Source organism: Gadus chalcogrammus, chromosome 3, assembly GCF_026213295.1.
Source record: "Gadus chalcogrammus isolate NIFS_2021 chromosome 3, NIFS_Gcha_1.0, whole genome shotgun sequence".
Lineage (NCBI taxonomy): Eukaryota > Metazoa > Chordata > Actinopteri > Gadiformes > Gadidae > Gadus > Gadus chalcogrammus.
The window spans coordinates 7,575,637-7,597,786 of NC_079414.1; positions in this window are offsets into that span (position 1 = coordinate 7,575,637).

Sequence of the window (22,150 nt, forward strand, 5' to 3'; positions counted from 1 at the left end):
GTTAAATCTGTTTGAGATGCTTGTTCTAAAGACCCCTTTGCCTGTATTTATCAGGAGGAATATGCTTTAACTTCTGCAAACTTGCACATCCTACATGCACCAAAATGTCCATGGGTACTTTCATAAACACACAACTTGGGAAACTTGTAGTTTTGTTAATGTTACTTTCTAATCCTGTTTCTTCTGCTTGTGAAATATAGTTTCCTTCCTTGTGCCATCACGAGAACCTAATATAAGGGGAACTGAGCCACTATTTTAACCAATATCTCAGGGACGTGCACAGGAATTTTGAGGGGCAGTTGCTCTGACCTGAAATAAGGGCACGGTCCTAGCATGGTCCTCTCATATATGGTGATCAGCACTTAGGCCTACCTGCCCTATGTGCGTCCTCCTGGTCCACATTTTCCGAGTGTCTGGAGGCTTGTGACTGCTCCTCATCTTAAACGTAATGTAATTATGAAAAATTGCCATTAGTAGGCTAAAATATGAGTCTGATTAAATTATCAATTACCCTACACAGTATCATTTTTTATCACTATGCAAAGTCTCTGTCCCACCTGCTGCTTGGCTTTTTCGTAGCCAACCCTGTAGTGATGTGCTCCTCTTTGATGCCTCCTTTAGTTGTCTCTCTCTCTCCTGAATCCTCCTCTTTTCACTGGGCATTTCGGCTTCACTTAACAATAACAAACAATACCCAAAATAGTGATAAGATTTAGGCATGAACCATTTTGAATGAAAGAATTCATGTGATGCATTAGCCTACTTCCATCATTTATTCTTCTTGTTAAAACGAAATGTTAGAAACTAACTATCAGCAGACATGTAGCTTAGTTTGGCTACCAAGAAATGTGTAGACTATGTGATAACGGGCTGCTTGTCTGCAAGCTAGCTAGCTGTCTGATTATTTAGGCTAAACGTTACGTGGCAAACTGAGCCTGGATTTATGAAGATTGTAATTCATTTCATAAAACGTGATGATGATTGTTTGTTTGTTATACATCTCAAATTCACCTTTTTCCGACAACATCAAGGCAGTCGTTTCACAGGTGCTGGTGTTCCGGTCGCGTGCAGCGCTAACAGAGAAGGGCGGCAGAGGGGAGGCGGCAAAAGCGGCTGTTGCCGCGCGGCAGAGTTTGCCCTCCCCCTACTGACTTTCACTCTCAGTGCCCGAACGGAATTGAATGAGGCTATGCTTACTTTATGAAATGTTTCGAGTGGCGATTTTATTTTATCTAGGCCTACATGAAATTCTGCATCCATTAAATGATTAAAAAAATGTAATTTTTTTTTTTCCTCGGAAGGGCAACGTGAGTCGAGGAGGGCATATGGGCAGTTGCCCAAGCAACCTGAGCAACCCCCCTGTGCACGTCCCTGCAATATCTAGTGGCTATTGTCTAAGGCCCCGTTCACACGAAGCCGAAACGGGCGAAACCGTTACGGTTTCGATCTATCCGGTTTCGGAGTATCTCCGTAAAGACGAAGCCAAGCGAAACCGGGTAGATCTGTAGAAATGCTGTAGTACACATTCCAGGCCCATAAGGGGCGCTGCTTCTGGTACAGAAATCCAGAAGAAATGAAATAAGAAGAAGAGGCGAGCATGCGCATAAAGGCTGCCCTTATGCGCATGCTCGCATGTGATTTCTGAGACTCCGCGGGCTTAAGAGCCATTGGCTAGGAGGTCGAGGGGTGGGGCGATGACGTCATGGTTTGCGGTTTCAGTCGGTTTCAGCCGTACACACGAATCCAAAACGAAACCGGGTAGATTTGAAACCACCTCCGAGGGTGGTTTCAGAAGTTTGCGGTTTCGGTCAGCGGATTCGCCGGCTTCGTGTGTACGGAAGGCCGAACCGTACAAGACCTTTGCGGTTTCGCCATGAAATCGGCTTTGTGTGAACGGAGCCTAAGCCAGAGTTCACACAACAAGTGGACATAGAGTGAGGGTTCTACTCTCAAGGACACATTCTTCATACACATACAAAGCAGCCAACCATTTACTATGACTGAGTAGAGTGTCCATAGATCCTTAGTGATAGAGATAGAGATTATAAAGATTTTAGAAACCAAAATTTACTTGGGCAAGAGTTGAACACCAATGGCCCCCTTTTAAGAAGGAGCAAATACTCCAGGGAAACGAAACCCTAATCATGAACATGTTCTGCTTAACTTTGGAGACTGACTTCAGACTCACTCATTTTGTTCTGCTATTACAATGAATTAGCAGAATAAGCTCTGGAAATTGGTTATTCTTCCTAGTGTATTTAGTCAGCGTTTTCCCCTTCCTCTGTGCCAGTTCGACTTTGTGTCAGCATTTTTCTAGCGGTTCCTGGTTTCCTTAATCCTGCCCGTTGACTGCCCGTTTGCCTTCTCCCTGCCAGATGGTTTGCCTGATCTACGAGACTGTTGATGAGAGGAGTGGAACAACGAAAGAGCATGCCACTAAAAACATAATCTTTAATCTTTACTTTCTTTCAGCTCCACATCCAGAATCACAATTGGCCTCCAAAGCAGCCTCCTGTGGTCGTGTTTTTTTATTTTTTATTAGCAGGCTAGTATTGCCCATTGCCGTGGCTAGCCTAGCATGAGCGAACTCTGCAACTAGAAGGACTGAATGAACTGTGTTGAAAACTGTCTCCAATGATAAAGAACACCAAGGCTAACTCTCGCTAATTCCAAACTACCCCTTTGAGGACAAAGGTGCGGCCACACCAAACGCGCTACCCGCGTACCTCGCGTATAAAATCGTCAATTTTTCCATAGGGAACCATTGGTTTACGCGCGTATGAGACGCGTACACGCGCGTACACGCGCGTACATCTCAAGACTTCAAAAAATTGAACTTTTTACGCTCATACGCATGACGATTAGCCGCGTTGCCCAATCAGCGTTGAGCTTGACCCGACGTCCCTGGCAGAGAGTAGTGAGCTTGGACAGAAGCATACGGCCGACATCTTTCTTTATTCTGTGTGGAAATAGTAACATAGTTACGCCATTAAATGCTTTTATGGAAACATTTTTAGCGAGAAATGTGCATTTTACTTTCATAATGTTCACTCGGTGAATGTGAAGGATGTTTGGTTTGATAGTTATGACGAAGAGGGAACGCTCCGTTCACCTTCATGGACAGAGTCTCTGGTTACTAAGCAACCTCAACGTCTTGGCGGACTATATATCTGCTGATCAACACTACGAATGCTGGAAACACACCAGACACACCATGTGAAGTTATTTAACCCGATTATTGTTATTTATATCCGAGATTATTTGTTCTAACCCGATCTAAACTCTATCACCCAAACACGGCGGCGTTTGGGTTTCCTACCTCGGACTCCAGCGCAGCCACGGCCGACAACTTTCTTTATTCTGGGTGGAAATAGTAACATAGTTACGCCATTAAATGCGTTTATGGAAACATTTTTAGCGAGAAATGTGCATTTTACTTTCGTAATGTTCGCTCGGTGAATGTGAAGGATGTTTGGTTTGATAGTTATGACGAAGAGGGAACGCTCCGTTCACTTGCATGGACATGGACTCATCTAGCCGCGTTAGGAGCGTAGGCGCGTTAGGAGCGTATGCCCATTTTTTACACAAAATGGTCAAGCAACATTTTAGCTGCGTTACGCGCGTACAAATTACGCGAGATACGCGTCTGGTGTGGCCGTACCTTGAGAGATGTGAGCGAGACACACGGCAGTTAATAAACCTGAGTTGAGCATCCGAACAAGTATCTATCGCATTACTTTACAATGTCTACTGCACCAGCCATTTTGACTGCTTCCGACTCCATACTCTTCACATGTTTAGACTAGCAGTGGAGGCAGGGAAAGAGAAGCCCAGTATAACGTTGCACCTTACTATGACATAACTATCGTCTTCTCTACCCTGATACAATTTTTTACCCTTAGGCCAGATTTAAGTTACCAATTATTTACAAGATTTATGCTTTATATTTTAAATGAATGATGTTCTAACAAATGTTTTAGCAGCAGTGAGAGTTACACATTGCAGGTTGAAGCTGTTGATGAGAGGAGCTGGACAACAAAAGAGCATGTCACATACACTAAAAACATCTTAATCTTTACTTTCTTTCAGATCCAAATCCAGAATCACAATTGGAATCCAAAGCATCCCCCCTGTGGTCATGGTTTTAGTTATCATAGGACTACTGTTCTTCCTGAAAAGACGATACAATAACGTAAGTACTCTTCTTGGCCTTTCCCGGAAGTGCCTCACAGGATAGGTACGAACAGCTTGAGTACATAGTCAATTTGCATGCTATCATTCCAGAACAAACTCAGAGCTACACTGCAAAAACTGAAAATATAGACTAGTGTAGTTTACTTGACTTCAGTATATTTATCTAATCACACCATTTTTTGGACTCATTCAGCCTGAAGATACTTAAGATAATATTACTTGTTTCAAGAAAATTAATTTTGTGCCAACCAACTTAGATAATAAAAGTAATTCTAAGCAAATTTATCTTAAATTGTTGAGGAGGTAGCCTTTAGACATGTTAACAACTCAGCATAAGGATATTTTTTTCTTGTTTCAAGACTCACATCAACCTGTTTTAAGAATGGAGCCCAACTCAATGAGATAAGGTAAGAATTGATTGTATGCATCATGCATTAATTTACTCTGGGACAATGCAGTGTTCTATGGAAAACCTTTACCTCAGTATGATTGGTTAAGAATATACATTAGCCAGTTAAGGTAGCAGGTGTGTGTTAAGGTGGCTGCCTTAACTATAAAGCACTGGGGGAAACACTGTCTAGGCTGCTAATGATACTAAAGTTGAATCTAATCTAATCAATGGGCGCATCCTGGACCATTAACAATAACAAAACATGAACATTTATCAAAATGCTGAGAGGAGTACCTCAACTACCTTTATTCATGGTTATGGTTCGGTATTTGGCAGACGCTTTTATCCAAAGCGACATAATCATAAAACACCAATATAATGTAACAAATCAGGAGATTTGTAGAAGTCATTTTCAGTAGTTTAATTGACTTGAAGGCACAACAATTAACACTTGTAGCATTGGCTAAACAGACACACATACCTTGCCAAACACGCACACAGTGCCAACATGGTCCAAAGTCCAGAGCTAGCTAGGTCTAGCTCATTACACAGCCCCCACGAGGCATAGTCCTATTTTCTTATAACATCTTGTCATGGAATGATACAGAGTGATATGCAGTGTAGTCAGGTAATTTCTCCAAATCTATGAATTATGTTGATAGAGCAGAATTTGGTAGGCCTACAGCAATTTCATAAGGCAGTAAATCTCGGTTAAAATCCAAAGTATCATATATTTGATATTCGCAACAAAATAGGGATGAATCTACAACAAAAATATTTTTTATCAATCCAAAAATAAGCATCTTATTACTTATATAGGCCTATACTTGTTACGGTTGAGAGTAATCCACTTAACAGAGATGATATGCTGGGAATGGTCAATATTTAAGAAATCTCACAAATATAATATTTATGACTGAGGAAACCCTACTTTAGCCCTGAAATAGTTTGTAGGTTTTGTGTAATTATTGTATTTCTATGGCTCAGCCCCTCCCGATTCAGACCTACTTGGACTCGCCCTCTTACGCCTCGTGCCCACTACCTCCGTCCATTGACTGATCCCCATTGACTTTGAATGGGGACGGACGCGCAATGCATTGTGGATCCGTCCGTTCCGTTGGAGCCTTTGGCTCCGTCAAAAAGTTGAACAATTTTCAACTTTTTCGGCAGCGACGGATCCGTCATCCAATCAGATCGCGTATGCAAATTTAAGCACTGTGACGCAACTCGGGCTCTGACGATACTGGAAAGTGGGAAAGCAGGTTGTCAATCTTGCAATGACAACGCAACAAGCAGGAAGAAGCGGGAAGAACCCGGCGAAGCGATTTGATTGGCTGACGGATGCCTCTGCAAAGACTACTCCCCCATCCGTCAGCCACGCCTTCCCACGTCCTTTGACTGACGGTGCAGTGGGCATGAGGCGTCAACGTTCGACTGACTCAACGACGGACTTTTGAAGACAGAGAAGAAGAGCACGCATACAATAAAAAGGTTTGTATTGTCTGAACGTTTTACAAGAAATTAATGTATTTATTAGGGATGGGCATGATTAATCGACGATCGACTAATTGATCGTTAAGAATTTCGTCGATTACGTAAATTTTTCATCGATTACAGTTTTTTCCTATCGTTTTCGGTCATGTACCCATACTATGGTCACTTTTCCCTATCACTTAACACAGTGGGCTTTAGAGACACACACCTCTGCATATCTGTTAACCTTTGGTGCAAAATGCACTACAACAACCACACCACAAACAATGCTGCCATAACTTAACACATGTTTCCTCTCAGAACACTATGACCTAAAAAACACTAACATCTTGAAGCATTGCCAATTGCATATATAAAATGTTGCTGTGTCCTCCAGTTTGGCATAGATTTCCTGTAGTGTTGCATTGAAAAAAAGAGAAAAAACACAGACAAACACTTCTTTGGACTACAGTAATAAAGTTTGTAATATTACAGTATGACAATCCAAGCCAAGTATCTGCTGACAGTGTTCATATGTCGGTTTACCTCCCACAAAAGATGTCACAATTGAGTGTGGTAAATGTACTGTAATTGTAAATACAGTAAATACTGTAAGTGTTTTATGAGAAACTGAGAATAACAATTTTCAGTTTTTGTAATGCAAATTACATACAGTAAGTACGTAATATATGATCCAGAAACAAATCACAAACACATCAGTTAGAATGCTGTAAATACTCTATAGTACCTTTTAGTTTGTGTGAAAACCCTCACGATTGATGCCACCGTTGATCTTGGCAAGTTCGGCTGAACCCTCAGACCAGCTTCCCTCATGGACAGACCATGATTGATTACATGGTCGATGACAGTTGCTCTGATTTCATCAGATACAACTGTCCTTGCTGCTGCTGCTCCTCTACCTCTCCCTCTTCCTCTACCTCTCCCTCTTCCTCTACCTCTTCCTCTTCCTCTGCCTCTGCCTCTTGCTCTTGCTCTTGCTGCATCCATTTTCCTATACCAACTACGTAAAGAAGTCCAAAGCAAATGCCAAAGAAGGCCCTTTTTCAACTAGGCACAAATTACATGTAAAACACCTGAGTAGGTCTTTAGCTGAGTAGGTCTTTAGCTGAAATGACCACCAGGTGTTTTGCATTGCAAAACTTATCCTCTGTGTTTTGTACAGATCATTGTATGTAGTGTTGCTTTTACGTAAAAAAAGTAATTCCATGCCAATTCACCAAGAACTATGGTGCACAGGGGGAAAAAAATCGAAATTACTGTAAAATAAAATAAATAAACTAAATATTTTTTCTTATTCAAACATGTAACTTCATTTTTCTGTCCAAATGCAGCATCTTTCCATCTACAGTGATCTAAATTACTGATAAGTAAGGTTTTGAACAGAAAGTTCACTGTTTTGAACGGAGTATCTAAACATTGGTAAAATATGCTGTAGTTCCACAGCGTTTTGCCGGTAGTGAACATTGACTGGGGCAGGTATCCATGAAATTTGGAAGAAGGCGTCATTGCCAGCATTTGTATCTTAGCATAGGGGCAAGTAACCACAGTTTGGTTCACATGGTCTACTGGTATGCTCACTGTGTGAAGTGTTTAGGGAATGTGAACATGGTTTAGGTAAATTGCCTAAAACGATAGGAAAAAACTGTAAACTAATGCAGTGTGCAATTAAACATTTTACCACACAGGGGCAATATTTAAATTTGCGGCTCCTCCCCCGCAATAAACATCCCACTTTGAACGGTGAACTCTTTACGCCTAGCACTTATAAAAAGCTATAAAAACTATAAAAAGTACAAAATTACTATTAATGCAGGCTATGTGGAAAATGCGCCGACTTTGGCTCAGCCCGGCTCCGCCCTCTTCCGCTACGTAGCTAGGATGGCTGCCCTTGAGTACGAAAAGTGTACATCGCCACACATTTATTTTCGCCCGATCTGAATCGAAACGCCCTACGTATTCAAACTTAGACTAGTAAGTACGTATAGTATGGATATTGGAACACGGCGATGTAATCATGAAGCGGACGAGACCACGGCGAAGTCCGGTGTGGGACCATTGCGATTTACGAAAATGACTTCTCTTGGGGAGCACTATAGGCCTACCACTCAAGGCGAGGTTAGCATCGAAGCAGAAATAAAGAACTTTCTGAGCCCCTGGATTGTGGAAAGTTGTTCCCCCGCCTTGCCAAGTTAGCACGGTATTTGTGCATCACGGCAACGTCAGTCCCCTCAGAGCGGGTGTTTTCGGCGGCTGGACTGACGGTCACCATGCAGGCTGCAGTCGCGTCTGACCCCAGAGTCAACATGCTCATCTTTCAACAAAAATTCGTAGACTGGTTGGTTAAGTTATAACATGATTGTTTTTTTGATATTATTATTGTTATTATTTTGGGAAGAAACTAGGGTTGTGTTTATTTTTAGTTATGTTTATGAGCACCGGCTTCGAGCTGCATGCTCCGCTGCTTAGAGCAGAGTAGCGCATAACTATTGAACGGATCTGGTTTAACAGAGTTGTTCATCTAATAATAAAGATCCCAATGAGGAAAACACTCTGCATTTGTATATTCATTTCATTTTTAATATAATTTTTTTTTTTAATGTAAAATATTAACGATTAATCGACTAATTGATCGTTAATTCTCCCGACGATCGACTAAGACAACTTAATCGAATGCCCATCCCTAGTTATGAGTAAGATATTATTCTCTACGCTCTTAAGGAGTAGTTAAAGGTTTAAAACCATCGATCGTTTGCAATGTTTTAGTAGCCCAAGTCTGCTTTAAAAAAACAAAACTTTGCTTAGCTAGCAGCTAAGCATCTCACTCAATGTTAGCTAATGCTAACTACTTCACGCCATCTTTTGGGAAATAGCAGAGCTGCCCTAGAAATGACACACGGTTCATATGCAATAAAACATTATATGAGCAGGATTTTTTGAACTGGCCTAGGAAAGCTATGGATAGTTTGTATACAATTATTTATTCAGGTTGTGTATGTCCAGTTTAAAGACATGAGCACATTTCGTTTCGATATCCCTCCGTGTGTGCCAGTGCAGTTAAGCGCACATTTGAAGGATTTTTGCTTGAGTAATGTCACTTGCCCTCCTACTCGCACAGAGAGTAGCTAAGCTAACATTACTACAGACAACAGGGGGCCTGCACTAATTTAAGCGACCAGTATTACATGTTACACCTATTTCTCTTGGATAAGCATGAATATAAATTATTCCTACTGCCATACATGCATGTCCTGCTTTAACTAAACATTGGATTTATAATTTATGAATTAGATTGATTAATTGGAATTATACTGGTAAAGTAAGAGTAATTGAACCTATTTGTCTGATTCTAGATAAGGTATAATGCATCAAATTAATTGTTTCAATTTCAACAGAAGCATGAATGCCTTAGAAAAATTGGACCAAGTGGCGAACGACATTCTAGCAGGTAAGAATGATGACCTGATACTAGTTTACAAATTACATTGGGTGTGGAAGCCACATGATCTTAGGTATAACTATAGGTGGCTCATAGCCTGGGTAGGGATTCCATTTTGTCCTGCAGGCTGACCCCAATCACAAACAGGCTTTCGCTGTTTGTGAATGGCCGGAGTTGATTAATCCTGTTCAAAGTTGTCCATTACTAGAGCTAGGTTTGGGATTAGCCAGGCTAGGGGATGACCACACAAATTCCTAACCAACTGTCAACCTTAAAGGAGAACTCCGGCCATTTTTTATCCAAAGCCCTGTTGCTTAAGGTCACTACTATACATAGGAAAAATAACTACACAATTTGGTTGAACATAGACCGAATATCGGTCTGGCAACACTAACCCATGGGGACAACTAACACTAACCCATTCAGTCAATGTTGTGCCAAATTTTCTCGTCCTTTTTCCTACTGGCATAACTCGGTAACTTCAATCAACAGAGCTATGGGTTGAAAAACAGCCGGAGTTCTCCTTCGAAGGAGAATAGCTGTGTTCGAAATCGTGCCCTATCACGGATATAGTGCACTATATAGGGTGCTCGCCATTTTGTAGTGGAACCACTGAATTCTCAGTGGTTAATTTCATGCACTATATATAGTGCAGTTAAAATACCCCAAATTTTAGTGTACATACGATGTACCCTACATGTTACTCCCGTATACCACAATGCAATGTGGTCGTGTTTTTCTGGAGGAGGAGGAGAAGAAGAAGCTGAATGACCGCAAAAACAAATGCATTTAATGATGGAGTCTCCGGCTTTCGTTTAGAAATGTCAAGATTTTATTTACAACTGTGTTGTAATATTTTCTCTCTGTAACCTTTTAGTTGAATGCAGACAGGACAGCCGGATGGACCACGCTAGACACTAGACAACTCGGCTATATCGCAAGACCAAACAGAACAGAGACGATGTGGCACAACTTCTCGACCTGGAGTTCGAGGGCAGGAGGGCCTTCATTGATTCGGATACAATAAGGGAACAAGGCAGACCGGCACAAATATTGGAGGCATATCCATGCCTAACTGTACGTCCACACCAGAAGCGACCAAAGCGTCAAAGACGCCTTGGTCGCTCATAAAGTTTCGCTGCGAATATTTCTGTTCGCTTTGGTTGCTCAAGTCGCTCATGACGTACAATTCAAAAGTGCCTGCCGGTGTTCCCTGGGATCCACGCAAGCGAAGAGCGTCTACATTCCGATTGGCTGTCAGTGTTTTGCCGCTGAAACGTGTCATAGTAATTTGCATAAAGTTCAACAGGTTTCAACTTTTTTTGGACGCTCTGTTCGCTCACCTTTGGCCGCTGGTAGCGTTGGTCGCTTTGGTCGCTGTTGCCCATAGAAAGTGAATGACTTCCGGCGATTTGGTAGCTCAATTCGCTTCTGGTGTGGACGTACATTAAGAGATATTGACCAAGTATGATCACAATTCACACTTTGGTTCAGTTCAACAGTGAACGTGTTCTTTTGAACATTCAAAGCATACTGCATTAGCACATGAAATAGCTGATTTAGACCCCATTTACACGTAGGGAAAAACCTATGTATTGTCATGCGGTTTGACGTTTCATTTATACGAAAACAGAGGTTTTGTACCTGAAAACGAAAAATCTGGTTTTATTTCAGCATGTATACAGGGAAAACAGCATTTATGCATTATGACATGATTTTGCCTTATTTAGAATATCTGATAGTGTGAATGGAATTATTTCCACACATTGAGGAGGGGGAAAATACAGTTTTTCAGAATACCTTGCTACGTATAGATGTGGTGGTATTAAAGTGATGCTTGAACTAAACTAAACTATCATGTGTTGGTTATTTCTATAAAATGTTTCTGTGTGTCTTCCCCACCAAAGGTTTTTGATGAACTTAGACGAATACTAGACAACAACTGCAACTACGTGGAAGAGCTGAGGGAGCGGTGGCTCGAATTCAAATCTAGAGTAAGCTTCTACGGGGTTTACAAGAAGGCAATGAAACCTCCAATGTCACTTTCAGCTGGTAAGGACAGCAGACGTAATACTAAAGTAATATGTATCTTTATGTTTGTGTCTGTATACTGAGAAACAAATCTTTCATTTTCTTTTTTAGAGGAGCAAGAGATAAACCTCTTGACCGTGCTGCCAGCTCTGTTCCCGTCCAATGTTGTTGTGGGCAGGGAATGGAGGGATGGGATTGCTGTCCCACTGATGTTGTGTTTTTATGTTCAGCCCACAGAGGACCCTGAGACGTTCCTAAACAGAAGGCCACTCACCATACCACTCGTTTTGGTGGATGATAACCCAGACGCCTTTCTCTGCCTAGGAACCGAAGCAATCCCATTGCCCAAAAGGTACTTAGGGGACGCAGCATTGGATATAATTGCATACTATTATGCATTACATATGACCTACCCCAAATGTGGGGCCTGTGTTCTTTCCATCATACCAACCGAGGTCCTGGGGGACTATCCATGAGAAGGATGCCACACCGGCTTTCAAACGAGCAAGGACTGATTGTAAGGCCTTTCTTGCATAACTTTGTAAAATGCTGTCTCCCCTAGGGAACACACAGACACACACAGACACACAAACACACAGACACACTCAAACTTATTATTTGTTATTTCTCGTTCTAAAAAGCTCTTAGGATTACTGAAACTGTATAAATCACAAACATTCCCACACACAGACACGCACACACTCACACATAGGGATGGGAATCGAGAACCGGTTCTTGTTCAGAACCGGTGCCGAGTCAACCGATTCCTTGGAATCATTAGCAAGCCTGCTTAACGATTCCGCTTATCGGTTCCGGTCGCGGCAAATGCGTCATGACGTCACACACACGCTGCTTTTGATTTGGTTCAGAACGCAGCAAACACGGCGCCGCCGAGGAAGAAGCGCATTGTGCGTTCACACCAAACACGACGGGGCGACAAGATCCCATACAAAGTGAACGCAGAGACGCGTATCGGGCGAATTTTTCGCGAGAGAAAACCGGCGACGAGTTTTTGTCGTGATCACAGCCAATCAGCGTTCAACAGCGTGACAACTGAGTGACATGTGTAACGTAACAGCCAATAAGCGTTCAACCGTCAAACTCAGTGCAGTGCAGTCCGGGGTGAACTGCAGCATGGAGGAGAAAGTGATTGTTACAGTTTGCGACTCCCGGAGCTCTATATATAATAGTATATCATATAATATAATTGTAGATATAATATCACGGCCAACAGCTCTGTGCGCCTCCGGATGGCCGTAGCGTGCTCCTGGGACTCTCAGGAGCACGAGTGGAACAGGTTAAAAGTGGGCGTGCCTCTGAAATTTCACAAGAAAGCTGGGAGATTTTCCACTTTGCAACTCGTGCTGCTGGTGTACGGTGCATCTCAAACACATAAGTCCTGAGTTACCACTAGTTGGTTTCGAACTAGCAGTTTGCTTGAGAAGACTGGAGAGGACATTGATTTGCATGGAACAATCGTATTGGACTGTATGTGTACTGCACAAAGCACACAGTGCAACGGCCCTAGCCACTCCTACAATAATTAATAGGGGTGGGAATCTCTTGGCACCTCACGATTCGATTCGATTCCGATTATGAGGTAAACGATTCTAAAACGATGATCGATGCATATCGATTGCAACAATTCTTTTTATGTACATTTCCATGCGTGATCTGAGTTTGCTACTCAGAGTTTGCTAATCACTTCCTACTTTTGTGATGATCATTAAAGACTCAACAGATTAATTAACTTATCTAATATTTTATTAAGAGAAAAAGATTTTGTCACAAATATGACTTTCTATGAACAATGCAATAATCAATGCAGCTTGCATTACAACACAATATGGAAGTATGTATAAAATAGGTTTCAGTTTTCATTTCTTTCTAATCTTAAAAATGATCTGCATCGAGACGGAATCGTTCTAGAGAGAATCGCGATGCATCGAAGAATCTATTATTTTTCCCAACCCTAATAATTAAATACTTAAATTATTTTTTACCTGCCAGCTGCTAAGAAATATTTAATAACTAGCGTGAAGAACTAGTTTGATAGGTGCCACCCATTCTCGTTATGTAATGTGTATACCCTGACTTTGTAACCGTTAAAACTTACTTTAACACTAGACTACGTTTTGAACCTACTCCAGATAAGTAAAGACATTATTAAAAACATGCCCGATAGTCAAAGTCGACATAGGCTTAAACAAACGATCAGTGAAAACACTTCAAATTTTAATTAGGTAAAAATAAATAAAAATATAATAAAGAAATGTACCTGCATCACCAACATTATTCTCCACATCCTAAAACAGAGACAATACTTATTTTCAGAGAAATATAAATGTAAACAAACAACATGCTCCCAGCCCTCCCTAACTAAACATTGAAAGGTTCCATTTAACAGAGCAGATAGTTTAACCCAGATTTAAAGAATGCATATGTGATTGATGTCGAAGTATTTTAGCCCAGACATTTATAACAGAAGTAGCTTTGAAAAGCGGCTGCTGTTGGACCAACATGTGCCGTTTTAATTAAGTCCCACTCCAAGGCCTGAATGTGCGTCATATTACAAAAGATTTGGTAATTTTCACTTCCCCTCAGGGAAGGTCATCCCCATCCCCAGTGGTTCAACTCTACATTCACAAACAGCTACTTGTGTTCATGACCATACCGTGCTGGCTGGATCTGCAGAGTGGTTGGCGTTGTGGTTCAGTCCTCTTCTCAATGGGGCAGAGGACTCACCACATAGAACCCCTGTGGGCTTGCCCCCTGTGGGAGGGAGGGTGCAGGGTTAGAAAGGGCAACAGTAATGCCGGGAACATATTTGTGATTCAAGTCACCCAAAATCGCAGTCTGTATTGTATAACTACACCACAAATACAATCTATTGATTCACTGAAAAAACCTACACAAGGCTTATCGTTGTTGGTTGTTCTACTAGATCAAGGGTCCCCAAACTACGGCGCCCGGGCCGGATCCGGCCTGCCTTAACAACTGGTGTGGCCCCCTTAACGATCCCAAAAAATCCTTCTAAACATGGCCTATTTAAATTATTTTTTTTTTTATTCATTTTTTCTTTTTTTTTACGATGGAAGTGTAAATTTAAATATACCATACAAGTCAATTGTTAATTTTTACATAGTACTTTTTCATATATTTGAGATGTCAAATAGCGGTTTGCAACGTGACGTCACCAAGTTCGCGCCGCAATGTCTGGCGATCAAGCTGCAAGTGCAAGCGGGAGATCAAGCTGCAAGTGCGTGCGGCGATTGAGCGGCAAGTTTGCGCGGGCGAAAGCAAGACAAGAAAATGTCGAAACTGTTGGGGAAACGGAAAATAGATTCAGAGTGCAGAGTTTTTAAACAGCAGTGGACAGATGACTATTTTTTTGGCCAGTGCAAGGAAAAGGCAGTTTGTCTAATCTGCAAAGAGATGGTGGCGGTGTTCAAAGAATTTAACATCCGCCGACACTATGAAACCCACCATGGCGGGCAGTATGCTAGCTTGTTGGGCCAAGTGAGGAGAGACAAGGTGGCTAGGCTAAAAAGTGGATTTGCTGCCCAGCAGAGTACAATGCTACGCCAAACAAAGATCAACCTGTCATCCGTTCGGGCCAGCTTCAAGGTAGCTCAACTGATTGCAAGCTGTGGAAAGTCGTTCAGTGATGGGGAGTTCGTTAAGAAGTGTTTGAACGCTGTCGCGGAGGAGGTGTGTCCGGACAGGAATGATGCTCTGAACGCGGTGAGTCTGTCCGCATCTACAAATACCAGGCGAATTGAAGAAATGGGGCATAATGTACATGTCCAGCTGAAAGAGAGAGCTAAAGATTTTGAGTGTTTTGCATTGGCAATGGATGAGAGCAATGACGTGCAGGACACGGCACAACTGCAGTAAATTCTAATTTTGAAGTGTCCGAGGAGCTGGCAGCTCTACAAAGTCTCACGGATACTACGACAGGAGAGGATATTTCTTCTAAAGTACGCCAAACGATGGAAGAGTTGGGTTTGGACTGGTCTAAGCTGGCTGGCGTCACAACGGACGGTGCTCCGAGTATGGTTGGTGCGTCGCGGGGGCTAGTGGGGCGCATAAAAAGAGAAATGGAGGAACGAGGCCTCACCCCCCCACTACAAGTCCACTGCCTGATTCACCAGCAAGCACTGTGCTGCAAAGTTCTGAAGTGGGAATCTGTCATGAAGGTGGTTGTGTCTTGCATAAACTTCATCAGAGCAAACAGACTAAAACACAGGCAGTTCTCAGCCTCTCAGCTGAGAAACCAGCGGTCCCGTTTCCAACCAAGAAGTGCAAGGACGCACTGGAAACGCTGAGAGCAGAGTTCAGTGTGCGGTTCTGTGAGCTTCGTGCCCACGTTAAAGAAATGTGCATATTCCAGAACCCTTTTGCTGCCGACATTAATGACACCCTGCCTTCTCTTCAATTTGAACTGGCTGAGTTGCAGACCTGCGATGTGCTGAAAGACGCATTCAACCCCAACTGTCTCATAGAATACTATTCTTCCCTCCTAAACAAGACCTTCCCCAACATAAGAAAGCACGCAATGAAGATGTCCACAGTTTTTGGGAGCACATATATCTGTGAGCAAACTTTTTCACGCATGAAGCTGATAAAAAATCAGACGAGATCAAGACTCTCAGATCAACACCTGCATCAGTCTCTGAGACTGGCTGTAACTGGAATGGAACCTGACATCAATCTCCTCACCAGTCAGAAGCAAGCCCACAGCTCACACTGATATGGTAAGCCTGCTGATTTCAATATCTATGAAAATGAAAAAATGTCAGTGTAGTGCTCTTTTTATAGGCAACATGTTTCCTGAACATTGATGTCACAGACAAAATGAGACTGCAGCATGTCATACAGGGCATTTAGCAGACACTTTTATCAAATGAGACTTACAACGGCAGAGTCAACCATGCAAGGCGACAGCCAGCTCATCAGGAGCAGTTAGGGTTAAGTGTATTGCTCAGGGACACATCAACTTTCAACTAGGAGGAACTGGGGATCGAACTGGCAACCTTTCGGTTACAAGAGCGCTGCTCTACCTCCTGATTCTTGCTTGTGTTTTTAATCTGGCATTCCTGAAGGGCCTGCATGCTTCCAGGACCACCCTGAAGTCAGGAGGAGAGATTGTGGTTGACCGCTCCCATCCTGGAGCCAGGATCCTCATTATCACAGCACAAAAACCTAATATAAGAGTCATGTAAATACGAAACCAGATCACCTTTTATACCTGTTCATTCAAAATATTCTGTATTAATGTTATTTCACTGTAGCCTTAGTAAACATACCTGTTAGACATAATAATTACTATTATTATTATACTATTGTTAACTCCCTTTATCTGAGACCTGATCTTTACCAGATTTTTACTATTATTCTCTATTAATATTATTTCACTACCTGTAAAGACAAAATACTAATCTGTTGTTAATTCACCTGTACCTGTTACAAAATCACATCACCTCGTTGTTACCTGGCATCAGCTTGTGTTTTTATTTTCCATAAAATAAAAGGAGTTCCTGTGGTACTTCAAATAAACACGTGAAGACTTTCTATTACTTTTTTTGCAAACCAACAGGCGGTGCAAACGCCCAGTGAAGGGGAGCTGCAAAGAAATTATCATTATAATCTCCACAATAATACTGGTTGTCACTTTGGCCCATATCATTTCCTGTTATAGACTGACCCCGGCCCCCATCACAGAAAGGAAAGTTGATGTGGCCCCAGCCGAAAAAAGTTTGGGGACCCCTGGTCTAGACCAATTAATTTGAAAACACATACAATTTCCTAATACTTGACGCACTTCTGATCAGATATTCAAGAGATTTAATACAAACAAACACATTTGTACTTATTTTCTCACCCAATGAGAATCGATAAGAGAATCGATAAGGAATTTGGATCGATAAGCAGAATCGGAATTGGAATCGTGAAATTCTTATCAATTCCCATCCCTACTCACACACACACACACACACACACACACACACACACACACACACACACACACACACACACACACACACACACACACACACACACACACACACACACACACACACACACACACAGACAAACACACGCAGACAAACAAAACTAATGTTCTTCAGAAGTAGACTAATAGACTGTTTGCGATTTTCTTGTCAAGTTATACCAACAGCTTGTTGTGCCATCTTATCTGTTCGTCCATCACATGTAATGAGGACCACTTAGTCAACAGGAATAAGGGGGAGCTGGGATTAGCGGTGGGTGCGCAGGTGACTGATGAGACCAATCTTTGCGCAGAAAGTTCTAGGGCAGTGGGGGCAGGGGATGGGAGACGTGTTGGGGGTAGGGTTGTTGATGCGCAATTTCTTTCCTTTCTTTGCACTTTTGTTTTATGTTGGTCTCTTTGTGCTGCCCTGTAGGCAACTAAATGTATGTTACAATGTGTCGAGTCAGTTTGACAGCACACTGAGACCTGTGTATGGGATAATTGTGACTGAATTACAGTTGGCACAGGATGAACGTTTGTCAATAAAATAAACAGGTATTGATCTTACTGATGTGTCATTGTGTTTTGTGATGATGCCAAAGGTTGTGGTTTGCCAAGATTTTGCAGTAAATATATTAATGTGTTCGTATAATATACCTAAAACTAGACAATTTCTTAAAACAAGACTTCCTAATCTGAGATTGGTTATATTTATGAGATATTTAATGCACTTGATACAAGCAAATTCATCTTGTTTTCGACCTATTTCTGACTTTTAAAACAATACAAGATAATTCATCTAGTTTTAATCTTCTTGCTGACTAGTTTTGAGCAAGCATGGGTCTAACCCAGTTGGTTTCTAAGCAATAATTCTCCAAAACAAACACATATCTTAAAATAAGACAAGTAAACCTTGACAAGAACACTAAATTTAAGTATTTCCTGCTTATAATAAGATTTTTAGATTTCTTGTTTCTCAGATATTTTTTTCTTGTTTCAAGAAAACTTAACAAGTGGAATTATCATGATCCACTGGTAGATAATTTTGCTTGAAACAAGTACATTTCCTCTTAATAGTGGCTATATTTTCTTGTTTTTTTAGAGCCATGTATTGTATTCTTTGCATAGATTTGCGATTTGTCTTTCTAAGCAAAATACAAATGAAACCCAAATCGAGGAATGCATCTGTGGGTTGGAATGGAAAACAAGGAACACATTCTTTTGTCTGCTGATTAACCTTAAAAACCTGTATGGCGACACTGCAGAGCCAAAGCAGAAGTTCTTTGTTCCTGTTATTGGTTGTCTGCCATGAGAAAAGCATTGAGACTAGTCTCAATAACAGCAGATAGGTGGGTTGTTTACCAAAACAAAAGATTTATGCCATAAAATATTTACTTCTATGACATGTTAGGGGTCATTTGGATTTTATGGTATATGCAGAGATTATTTCTGTGATTAATTTGTTAGACTCAAAATCGTGGCAGAGTACATATTATGTAATGCCTGATAAAGGGTCTGGGTCACTGAAATTTCTCACAAATATTGTGCATTCATTAGGTGAGTGTTGCATGCAGCAGCGCTCTATGAGGGGCCGCCTGGGACAGAATTCATACTTGTTCTTACACAAACTATTATAATCTCATTTCCTAGCATTTGGTAAACAGATTCTTCTTTGCATATGATACTGATAATACACAGACTCAATTATATCTGGAAATTGCATTAAATGGAAAGAGAAAATTTCTCACGTTGAGCACACCAAATGCGTAACTTGTTTATTTAGTTAGAAAACCAGGAAGAGAAAACAGGCTGCATGTTAACAAACCCTGCAAGGGGCTCTACGTCGTCATGAGATGTTCCTAACATTTAAATTCAGATTCAGATTCATCTTTATTGGCCAGGTTTGTGCAACAAACAAGGAATTTGACTTTGGGTAACCCTTTGCTCTCAAAGTACAACACTCCACATTTAACCAACTGTTAATATATAAAAAAGATGACGCAAAACAGAAAGAACAGTACGAAATATAAATATACTGTTTACAGTATACAGCATAACAATACAATATAATATACTAATTTGCTAAATAAATTATGCAATAACAATATAAGAGGAAGAAGATTTAGGATTTCAATATAAATATAAATATAGTGCAAGGCAGTTCAGTGCATTGGCAATATGTTAAAAACAATATTGGAATTTGAAATATACATGAGGTAGATGCAGAACAGGGTTGATAGCCCTTGTTCAGTGAAAGGGTGGGGGCTACTTCTGAGCGTTCAACAGAGTCACTGCTTTGGGAAAGAAGCTGACTTTGTGTAAGATGGTTTTTGGCAAATCAGTGAAGGAGGTTGAACAGTTTGTGACCAGGATGTGACGGATCTAGGGCGATTATTGCTTCCCTTTTCCTTACCCTGGACTGGTACAGGTCCTCGATGGTGGGAAGTTCAGCTGCAATGATCCTCTCCACAGCCTGTATTGTCCGTTGCAATCTAAAGGGACAGCAATCCTTGAACAACCAAGACAGTAAACGATATGCATACAACAGTGTGTAGAACAACACTTAACAACATAAGTGAATTATGTGAGAATTGTTATATACGTTACATTCACTACAAGTACATTCAACCATGAAGATACTACCCAGAAATGTTCAGAATCATGCGAGTACATACAATTCCTCGAATAAGCCAAGTGCTTCATCACAGAAACTGGAGATAGAGAAAGTTATTTTAGTCTTTTTCAATTGTGCTGTGTGGTAGCAAAGACAATCCAATGCTCCTTGTTGGCTGCCGGGTATTACATGTGTATTAGATAGTGTTTAAAGACCTCACTAATACTTCATTCATACAATACAAGACGAGCGTATGTCACGCACAGTAGGCATACAATATAGCTCCGATGGTTGGAAGTATTGAGGCACAAACAATAAAAAACGTCATTGTACAAACAATAAAATAATTTATTGTAGAAACAACAACCTTATCTTCTTAATCAATGGATTTGGAAGATCAATGGGCGAATCTTTCTGCAGATGCTGTCATTCACTTTCAGCAGTGGAAAAAATATTCTATTGTGCAGTTAGTATAGCATTGTTCTAAAAGGGAGGCTGTGGTTTAGCCTGAATGCTACCCAACTGGTATCAACCGCCATTTGGGAGATGATGAATTGCATCACTGCTGGTAGTATTGGTTTATATTACTTAACAACATAGAAAGCCAGACTAGCTGCCTTGTCCATCTAAACAGGATTAATGATTGAATATTTGCTCTGACATATATGTGCTCTTTACAAGCAAACATCAACCAAACCAGGTCTGAGGCACTGTGCCAAACTGAGAGTGAGAGTTTCTGTTGAATGTTGAAAACAAAACTAAATTCATCAGGCATGCATCCAAAGAGACTTCTACTCAAATAACTAATTTCAAAGTGTCCAGCCTTTATAGCACTGCTCACATCCCGAGGGTGTGTTGACACGGCTTGGTACTTTGGTAGTATAGCAAGACATCCTGTTATAAATCCATCAAAATGAAAGAACTATCAAACTGATCTGAACTGAAAGAACTAGTTCCCGGAAAATAATCATTTTGCCCATCCCTAGTGTGTGTGTGTGTGTGTGTGTGTGTGTGTGTGTGTGTGTGTGTGTGTGTGTGAATACACACACTGTAACGCAAGTGTTTCTTGTCGGTTCTTTGACGTGTCTTGTATTTCCACAACGAGACTGTTGTGGGGGTTATCTGAGCCATGGTTGAGAAGGAATTGGGGGAAAGGAACTTTGGCTTTGACTCGCTGAAGTACATGAACTGCGACATGCCGCCGGTTGCCGCGAGGCACCATCACCCGGCAGCGGGCAGCCGGCAGCAGGCAGCGCGCGGTTCAGTCGACTTCAGGTTGATGTGAAAGTGGAAGAACCAGAGACGTCGCAGAACCCGACAAAGTCGTTTGTGATTCATAATATCGTCTGGAGGCGCACACAGCTTTTGGCCATGATAATATGTATTAAATTATATAGATTTCTATGTATTATATGATATTATTTAGATATAGAGATCCAGGACTGTAACGCAAGTGTTGTACACTTCCTTGTTATTTGGATAACCGTTCTGCTTTTGGTGTTATGGCGCATAAAACGTCGGACTATCTACTTCTGGGCCACATGAAATGACGGACCCCCGTCCACGGCCAGCTTAAACAGCTGCAATACCAGGCTTGGCCTCTGAGCACTGGTGGATTGCGGAAGTATGCGCCGGTCCTGGGGGGACTCTCTAAATCGACGCCACTTCGACCTGGGCGGGACTTTACGTCCTACGTCACTCGCTATGGGTGTGCATGTGTGTGCGTAGCCGTCACTCGCGATGGGTGTGCATGTGAGAAAGGTTTTGGCTTTTATGCCGCTTTTCCACCCCACATGTAGCTCGACTCGACTCGACTCGACTCGACTCGACTCGACTCGACACGACTCGACACGACTCAACACGACTCGACACGACTCGACACGACTCGACGCGGTAGCAGCACGGGTCGTTTTCCACCACAAATAGTACCTCCTGGACGTGGGCGGGGTCGGCTGCGCGAAAGGGCCGTGACGTATTTTTGTACGCAACGCAAAC